Here is a 9,360-nt window from a genome sequence, read left to right on the forward strand (position 1 = left end):
TAATTAAATAGATTTTATCATGTCATGTTTTTACAGATTTGTGCAGTGGAAATACATTTCTTAAAAAAATTAGAATTGAAATATTTATTGGTGTGCACCCAACACCCCAAATAAACACATTAAGGAGTACCTGGCATGCTTCTAATGAATTGCACACTTGCTCTTCCCCTACTCCTTCTCTGGAATATGATATGCAAACGTTTTCAGTACTTCCTATTTGATGCAACACCATAGCGTGTATTGTACCGGTCATTTCAGACCTGCCATTGAACAGTGATGGAGACTGAAGCCTGTCTACATTGTTGATTACTCCTCCCCCCCACTCCATCCACCCAGCCAGCCACCCACATTGCAAATTGCTTTTTAGTTAAGTTAATATAGTTTGGAGGGGGGGAGGAGAGAGGGAGAGAGAGGAAGGAAGGTGTCTTATGTTCTCTCTTTAGGTAGACTCTGGTCTCTGATACTATTCAGTAATGGATCTGATGTTGCAAGCAGAATTTCAGTATTACAGGCACTTCCACTGAGGACTAGTGTATGCCTTGCTTTAGCATTCTGTCCTGTCTCTGCTGGTTTGACACTGAGAGTTAATTTATATCTTCATTTTCTGTTACACTGTTGTTAGTGCTAAATATTATGGTATCACCCAGAGGCTCCACTCAGGATAGGGGCCTTGTTGTCTTAGACACTAGATAAGAGAGAATCCTTGCCCTAGATGTCTTACAGTTTAAAAGATACAGAACAAGTGGAGCATAAGTTATAGGGATATAACATGCAACTAAATGAATGTGATGAAGAATTGGCAGAATTTTGTTAAAGCTATTTTTAGAAAGTGTATCTAACTGGAAATAGAAGCAGGGTGAGGAATGAGGGGAGTGAAGAAGTTGGAAGAATAAGGTAGTAGGAAAAGGAAAGAAGGGGAAGAGAGTCAGATCTCATCATATGCCTGGAAGGAGTCATGGCAGTGATGAGCCTTAAGGAGGATAAAGTGTGGTAGCTTTATGGCTTATAATATACTCTTCCCCTGCATAAGGAGTGGCATGGGAGAAAGTACAAAGGTGTTCTCCACCAACCAGTCAGCTTTTCCTATTAAAGACTGGGAATGTTGGAGCAAAGTCAAAGGTAGATTTTTTCAATCAGTTGTTAGAACAACTAGGTAAGGTAGGACTAAGGCCTGGTCTATATTTAAGATTTACAATATAACTATTTTGATTAGGGGTGTGTCTTTTTTACTGAAATATCTATACCTGAAAAAGCTCTAGTGTGGATACAATTATGCTATTATAAAGGTGATTTATACTGGTATATTTTATTCCTTTCCCATACAGGAATAGCATGTGTGCATTCTCTCTCTTTCTCTCTCTCTCTCTCTAGCAACTTGTTACTGATATAACTGCATCTACACTAAGGAGGTTGTACTGCTTTAACTATACTGGTGTACTTTTTAGTGTAGGCAAGCCCTACGTTGTGAAAGGCCTTAAAAATACAGAAAAGAAGCCTGTGTTTGATGTGGAAGTGAAGGGGAAGCAAGGGGAAGGATCTAAAGAGGCGTTGATGTCAGGTTGAGGAGCCAGGAAGACTATCTTAGGAGCAAATTTTGAATGGACTTGAGGGGATCAAGTTTGAGGGGAGTCAGGCCCAAAAGGGAAGAGATTATAGTAGTTTGGTTGCAAAATGACGAAGATTTGAATCGGAGTTTTAGCTGTGCGGAGAGAGGGGAAAGGCCAAATCTCAAAGATGCTGTATAGAAAGAAGCAGCAAGATTTAGATATGGCCTGAATGTATGGGTCTAGAGAGAGAGTTGAGGCAAAGGTATCGTGCATATTATGGTCCTGAGCAACAAGAACGATGATGGTGATTTCCACAGTGTTAAAGGAGGGGGAGAAGGGATGGTGGAAAGTGGCTATTTTGGCTTTGTTGAGTTTTCACTGATGGGCTGTATATGAATGATGAGATATCAAGATAAGATGCTAGAGTGAATAGAGGAAGATGAGATAGAAAGGTAGACTGGTGAGTCACTTATATAAGATGATAGTCAAAGCTATGCTTGTAGAAGAGGAGGTAGCCAAGGACAGAGCCTCGGGGAATGCCTATAGAGAGGGGGAAAGAGGAAGACAACAGCCCACTAACCGAAACACATCATAGCCAGTTGCTGTGAAGGTGATTAATGTCATATGCAGAAGATTGTTGGGCAAAAGTCAACATGGTTTCTGTAATAGATTAGTAAGACATGATTTCCTTTTAGAGTTCTTTGAAGGGGTCAGCAAACATGTGGACGGGGGGATCCAGTGGACATAGTGTACTTAGATTTCCAGAAAGCCTTTGACAAGGTCCCTCACCAAAGGCTCTTACGTAAACTAAGTTGTCATGGGATAAGAGGGAAGATCCTTTCATGGATTGAGAACTGGTTTAAAAGACAGGGAACAAAGGGTAGGAATAAATGGTAAATTTTCAGAATGGAGAGGGGGTAACTAGTGGTATTCCCCAAGGGTCAGTCCTAGGACCAATCCTATTCAACTTATTCATAAATGATCTGAAGAAAGGGATAAAAAGTGAGGTGGCAAAGTTTGCAGATGATATTAAACTGCTTAAGATAGTTAAGAGCAAAGCAGACTGTGAAGAACTTCAAAAAGATCTCACAAAACTACGTGATTGGGCAACAAAATGGGAAATGAAATTTAATGTGGATAAATGTAAAGTAATGCACATTGGGGAAAAATAACCCCAACTATACATAAAATATGATTGGGGGCTAATTTAGCTACAACTAATCAGGAAAAAGATTTTGGAGTCATCATGGATAGTTCTCTGAAGACGTCCACGCAGTGTGCAGCGGCAGTCAAAAAAGTAAACAGGATATTAGGAGTCATTAAAAAAAGGGATAGAGAATAAGATGGAGAATATCTTATTGCCCTTATATAAATCCATGGTACACCGACATCTTGAATACTGCATACAGATGTGGTCTCATCTCAAAAAAGATATACTGGCATTAGAAAAGGTTTAGAGAAGGGCAACTAAAATGACTAGGGGTTTGGAATGAGTCCCATGTGAGGAGATATTAAAGAGGCTAGGACTTTTCAGCTTGGAAAAGAGGAGACTAAGGGGGTATATAAAATCATGAGTAATGTGGAGAAAGTGAATAAGGAAAAGTTATTTTCTTATTCCCATAATACAAGAACTAGGGGTCACCAAATGAAATTAATAGGCAGCAGGTTTAAAACAAATACAGGGATGTTCTTCTTCACGCAGCGCACAGTCAACTTGTGGAACACCTTGCCTGAGGAGGTTGTGAAGGCTAGGACTATAACAGGGTTTAAAAGAGAACTGGATAAATTCATGGAGGTTAAGTCCATTAATGGCTATTAGCCAGGATGGTTAAGGAGTGGTGTCCCTAGCCTTTGTTTGTCAGAGGATGGAGATGGATGGTAGGAGGGAGATCACTTGATCATTACCTGTTAGGTTCACTCCCTCTGGAGCACCTGGCTTTGGCCACTGTCGGTAGACAGGATACTGGGCTGGATGGATCTTTGGTCTGACCCAGTGTGGCCATTCTTATGTTCTTATGATTGTGACCTTAGGTGAGGACTAAGCAAGGGGAGATAAACTTTTAAAGGTATTTTCATGGAAAAGTTGCTAGTAGTAGTTAAGAATGAGGGTAGAAAAACAGAAAAATCATACAGGAAGGAGGCCTCAGTAGCTCTAACATTATGAACCCTTTCTTGCTTGCTAAAAATTAAACTTTTTAAAAGTGCATACCTCCCGTCTACAAGGTGTCAGCCTGCCAATACTGGAAACCAAAGTCCCCTAACCACAGAACAAATAGATCATAAGCAATGAGAGTGTTTTTCCTCACGCAGCCTTGATTATGTTCCTCTACTCTGTTTTAAGACCACTGGGGAGAGAGACAAGTTCAGTTTCCATTTCTGTTCGATTTTTAGCCTGTGTGCGGAACTGGCCAGCAGTGATAGGCATTATGAGGATAATTTTTAGCTATGTGGATAGCTGTCCACTGAAAACACGATAAATCTGATTTGTGTAATGCACCAAACAACTGTCATGTGGAAACTTGTACTTACTACAAATCTTATTATAGACTTTTGATTTAGTGTTGAAAGGACCTGTCAATACAGCCAATTCACTGAACTATCCAGGCATGTTTTTTTCCTGAATCATCACCAAGGGTATATGATGAGGATTCTTCCCAACCTGGGGCAATGACAGGCTGGTCTGAGGGCTATGATTTCCACCCATAGCCTCCCACTTTATAGTCCACTTGTACAACAGAGGCAGCTGTAAATGCAGCCAAGGCCCCAATTTTTGCTGAGAATATAACATTGTTTTGTGCACATCACTGAGAATAGCTGAGGGAGAATGCAGTAACGTTCCTATCTGATTCTCACAGCTCTGCTGGCCTAAAATTGACAGGTCCATAGACTGGACTCTTGGACATCCCCAGCCTAAAGTTTTTAGCCCCTTACCTGACACATTGTAATGTAAAATCTCTTCCAATTCGGTCAGCATTCAGGAATCTTATTTCTTGTTTAGAGAGTGATCCAATGCAGTACTGACTATTTGTCACAGGAGGTGTTGCTGATGTTAAATTTTCTCTTGGTATATTCTAGCAAGAGTTCTTTCTTTTTAAAAAAGAGAATTTTGTATTTGTGCATTGTAACTATAGAAATAAAATACAAATATTGGGTATATTGCCTCTTATGATCTGACTAGTGTCTCGTTCATCATTGCCCTCTACAATCATTTACACCAGTGCAAAATAAGTGCAAAATGTTTCCGCATGTTAATTGTAACATTTTATACCTCATTAGCAGTCAAGTCTGGTCTGAACTTGAAAGTTATACTGGTATAAATATTTCAGATACCAGTGTGAATTTTTACCAAAATAGTTGTATTGGTACAAATCCTAGTATGGACTCAGTTAAACTGATGTAAAGGTGCCTTATAGCAATATAGCTTATTTTCCTTCCCACATGAAAATAAGGAGTAATGGTACAAGCACATTTATCTCAGTATAACTGCGTTCACTTCACCCACTTTAACTACATCCATATAGTTAGAGCTCTACAGCTTTTGTGAGCAGGTGAGCACGTAGTCTTGGTGAGAGTTAAACTGAAAGGGAAACAGCATTAAGGACCTCAAAATTAGGAAGGGTCAGTGTTTAGATGGAAGATGCACATAAACAGGTTAACCAAATATAGTATCTGACAATAAAGGAAGATGAAAAAGGAAGTCAGCTAAAGTCCTCAAATTAAGAAATTGTCTAGTAGAGATTAAATTAACAAATATAATTATTTTGTAGCACTCACTTCTCTTGAGGGACAACTCAACTGCATCTTTCTTTTATCTTTCATAAATGGGAATTTAGAATGACTGGGAAATTATTCTAAGTGAATTTTGAAAAACTTATTAAAAAAAATTTACAATAAGTGTTTAAGGGTTACATTTCTAAAAAGACCTGAAATCTGCAGACAAAAATGCATGCACACACTTCTTTTCAGACAACAGGATATTCAAATTCCTTCCTCTAATTGTATACCCACATTTGTAGGCATAATTGTGTGTATGTTTTTGCATGAGGACTTCTACCTGTTTTGAAATTTTGTCCCTCTCATTCATTTATAGTCACTTGTATTACAGAAATACGTATTTTGTTCTCTTTTGGATTACAGGGATTTACAAACAGTTTAAAAGTAAGTCAGGAAGTCATAATTACTGTGTCACGATTTCAGGAGCTAAGCTATTTGAATGTCCCAGGTTCTTCACAACCTGTTACTCCTAAAGCTGTGCGGCTCACTGTTTCTGATATCTGGGACCCTGCAGCACTGTGAGTGGAATCATAGAATATTAGGGGTGGATGGGACCTTAGGAGGTCATCTAGTCCAACCACCTGCTCAAAGCAGGACCAATCCCCAGACGGATTTTTGCCCTAGATCCCAAAATGGCCCCCTTAAGGATTGAACTCGCAACCCTGGGTTTAACAGGCCAATGCTCAAGCCAGTGAGCTATCCCTCCCCTGTCATGCGAGCATACACCTACATCATCAGACAAAACAGAAAGCACTAGGCAAACGGTCCTGGTGGGAGAGCTGCTGCATTTAATTTCTCAGCCTCCCTTCTCTGCCTCTTGCCTTATGAGTGGAGCTTAGACCCACACACTGGCTATGTCAGTTTTTCACCAGAAGTTAAGAAAGGATGGATGGAATTGGAAGGGATGCAGATCTGATTTCATTAAACTGATGACGTGATGTTGAACTGAATGACAGTGTTATCAGCTATTGGTGCTGGAGGACAGCATGACGTGACTATTTTTAGGCTGTGATGCTCTGGTTTTTAAAACGAAGTAATATTGACCTAAGGTGTCCTTTACTACACAGAGACAATAAATTGTTCAAGCTATTTTAAGTAAAGTTCAGAAGGGTATCATTCATCCTTTCATATTTCAGGTTAACTTTTTCAACATGTAATACATTTGCAAGGGGAAGCAACCTATTTTGTTTAGATTTGAAGTGTACGTCTGTAGGATTGATCGTAGGAGTGCCACCTTTTAAGATTTACGCCAACAGTTCTACTGGTTGCAGTGCTACATCTCTTAAGTCTCAGAGTGCGTAGTTCTATGTTTCTAATGAGAAACATGTTTGAGTATGCTAATTTCATTGCTTCTCAGTTTTTACATTTTTATGGGTGTTTAAGGAATATTGAACACTACATTCTTCTGCATGGTCAAACTAGATTGTTAGTCAACCCTGCCTAAAACAGACCTTCATCAGATTGTCAGCTTCTAGTTAGTAAGAGCCTTTATATACACTTACAATAAGAGAAAATACAGGGAATAAAAATGAGAATATGGGAAGAGTTGAGGAAAGGTTACATGGGCACTGAAGTCTTTATAAAAATGTTCTCTCCCTCCCCCCCCCCAGTTAATAAACCATTGCTGTTTTCCAGATTTTCTTCATGCTTGCCCTTAAAAAGTTGGATCTTCCCAACTTCAGTAATTGCCTCTTGCATAATGACCTTAAGCCTAAATTGTGTGTGTGTAAAGAAGTTTAAGGGCCACTTTGATTGCTCCTTCATTATGTCCTTTGGGGGATTCCTCCTCATCCTGCCACATAGCTCTGTCCTTGGTCCCCATCTCTTCTCCCTCCACATCTTTCTTGTTTGTTAACCTCATCTGAAAACAAATTCAACTGATATAACGCAACCCAATATAACACGGTAAAGCAATGCTCCAGGGGGCGGGGCTACGCACTCCAGTGGATCAAAGCAAGTTCAATAAGTTTCACCTATAGCGTGGTAAGCTTTTTTGGCTCCCGAGGACAGCATTATATCAAGGTAGAGGTGTATTTCTGTGCAGAGTACTTGCAGATCTACCTACCTGCTCCAGACTTGTCAGCTTCTGTCCAAGCTAAAGTCTCAGCCTGTCTCTCTATATCTTCTTTGGATGTGTAGCTGTTAGCTCGAGCTCAATGTGGCTAAAACAGAGCTCTTAATCTCTTTCCCCACCCCCTGCAAGCCCTTCCTGGACAACACCATCATCCTGCCTGTCAGACCTGTAAATGTGGGTGTTCTCTTCGACTGGGACTTCTCTCTAGGTCCTCACACCCAGCCGATGTCCAAGTCTTGCAGATTCTTTCTGCATAACCTCTCTAAGATATGGCCTTTCCTGTCCATCCATGCAGCTAAAATTCTTTTCTGGGCTCTCATCTTGAGCCTCAATTACTGCTACCTACTATTCTCTGGCCTTGACAAATGCAATCTTGCCCCACTCACATCCATTCAGAATGCTTCTGCATTCTCACTACATCACCTCTCTTTTTGCATCCCTCCATTACACTTCCCTTTTCTCAATTGCATCAAACTATACTATTTGTCGTTGCATTCCAGGCCCTTCACGGCCAACCTATCCTCTCTCATTTAGTATTAAGAACTTGACTCCTGCTTACAATTGCCCATGATGACAGCCTCCATTGCCCACTTGTTAAATTTTCAAACAAACATCTTCATGTTTTCTCCTGTGCTGCCCCTCGTGTGGGAGGAATGCCCTACAAACATCTGCTAAGCCACTTCATTGTTCTCCTTCAAACTCTTCCTTAAACTCTTTGCCATGATGCCTACAAAAAACTTGACAATGCTTAGGGCACTGGTGTTTTGAGACCACTAGGTATCATACCAACCAGTATTATCACACTGTTGCCTTGTAGTATTAATCGTTTGTCTCTTTTCTGCTTTCGTTGACTCCTAGGTGCTATGATAATACAGATAATTAGTAATAATAATGGTTCATATAAATAATTCCTACTATCCTCAAGGGGTGTGTGTGTTGTACTTGTGTGTGGAAGGCAATATGATCTTGAGTAAATGAAAGAACCTAATGACTTCACTGTCTCTTCAGTTATCTGCTCACCTAGCTTTTATCTGCTTTGTTTCCTGTTCATCTGCAGGAAATGTGAGGCAGGGAAGAAGTTGAAAGAAGAAAGCAAGAAAATGAATTTGTTATTAGGGAAGTATAAAGAATCTCATAACTGCAGATCTTTTCTGCTTTTTCATATTTTTCCTCATAACAAGCAGGGCAAATTTACAAGTAAATTGGAGCAGAGTTTTCTGGTTTCTCTGACACCAGCAAAGGTAGATGTGAGGCACCTCTCTGTTAAAAGTTAATAGTCTGAGAAGATGGAAAAAATATAATATTGCAGCTTCAGGTTAAAGATTTATATTGCATAGTCATCTAGTTCTGTAATTATACATTTTAATAACTGTCTTTTAGTGATCATGTTAAAGAATTTCAGGCATAGAAAAGGCTTACCCTTATATAACATGCTGCCTTCTAACTTTTCTTCACTTTGCAGCACAAATAAAGGTGAGTTCTGTAGTCATTGCAGTTCCTGTGCTCATTTGAATTTTTACAAAATAACTTAAATTTATATAACACCTTTTATTTTAGAGCTCCCCAAGTACAATGCTAGGGGATGGTCTTGACCAATAGCAGGGCAAGCTCCTCTTACAAAAGGACCATGCACATCAGATAAGACTGTTGTTCTACACAAACTGCACAGTATTTGTTTAATCAGTTTCACAGGGATGAAGGCTTTAGGTGACCATTTTGGGATTAGACCTTTATGCTGTCTCCTCAGTCATTGTTTTGGAAAGAAGTTTAGAGGTAGATTAGTGTTTGTTTTGTTTTTGTTTTTTTAAATACATATTTAGGATAGGATTAGAATCTCTAACTTTGTCACAAAAATTAGACACAACATTAACCAAAAGGAAAAAATATCAAGCACATAATGTACAGAAGATGTATATAAAATAGCTTGTGGTAAAGAATTGAGCTGATTGCATATTCAGCTCCATG

At 39.5% G+C, this 9,360-nt stretch overlaps 1 protein-coding gene across 14 annotated transcripts in view; it reads left to right on the plus strand.

The window, feature by feature from the left end:
- Positions 1–9,360, plus strand: part of ASB3 (ankyrin repeat and SOCS box containing 3) — a 158,886-nt gene that overhangs the window by 1,629 nt on the left and 147,897 nt on the right. The gene's annotated exons all lie outside the window — the stretch shown is intronic.

Source organism: Chrysemys picta, chromosome 3, assembly GCF_011386835.1.
Source record: "Chrysemys picta bellii isolate R12L10 chromosome 3, ASM1138683v2, whole genome shotgun sequence".
Taxonomy (NCBI): Eukaryota; Metazoa; Chordata; order Testudines; family Emydidae; genus Chrysemys; species Chrysemys picta.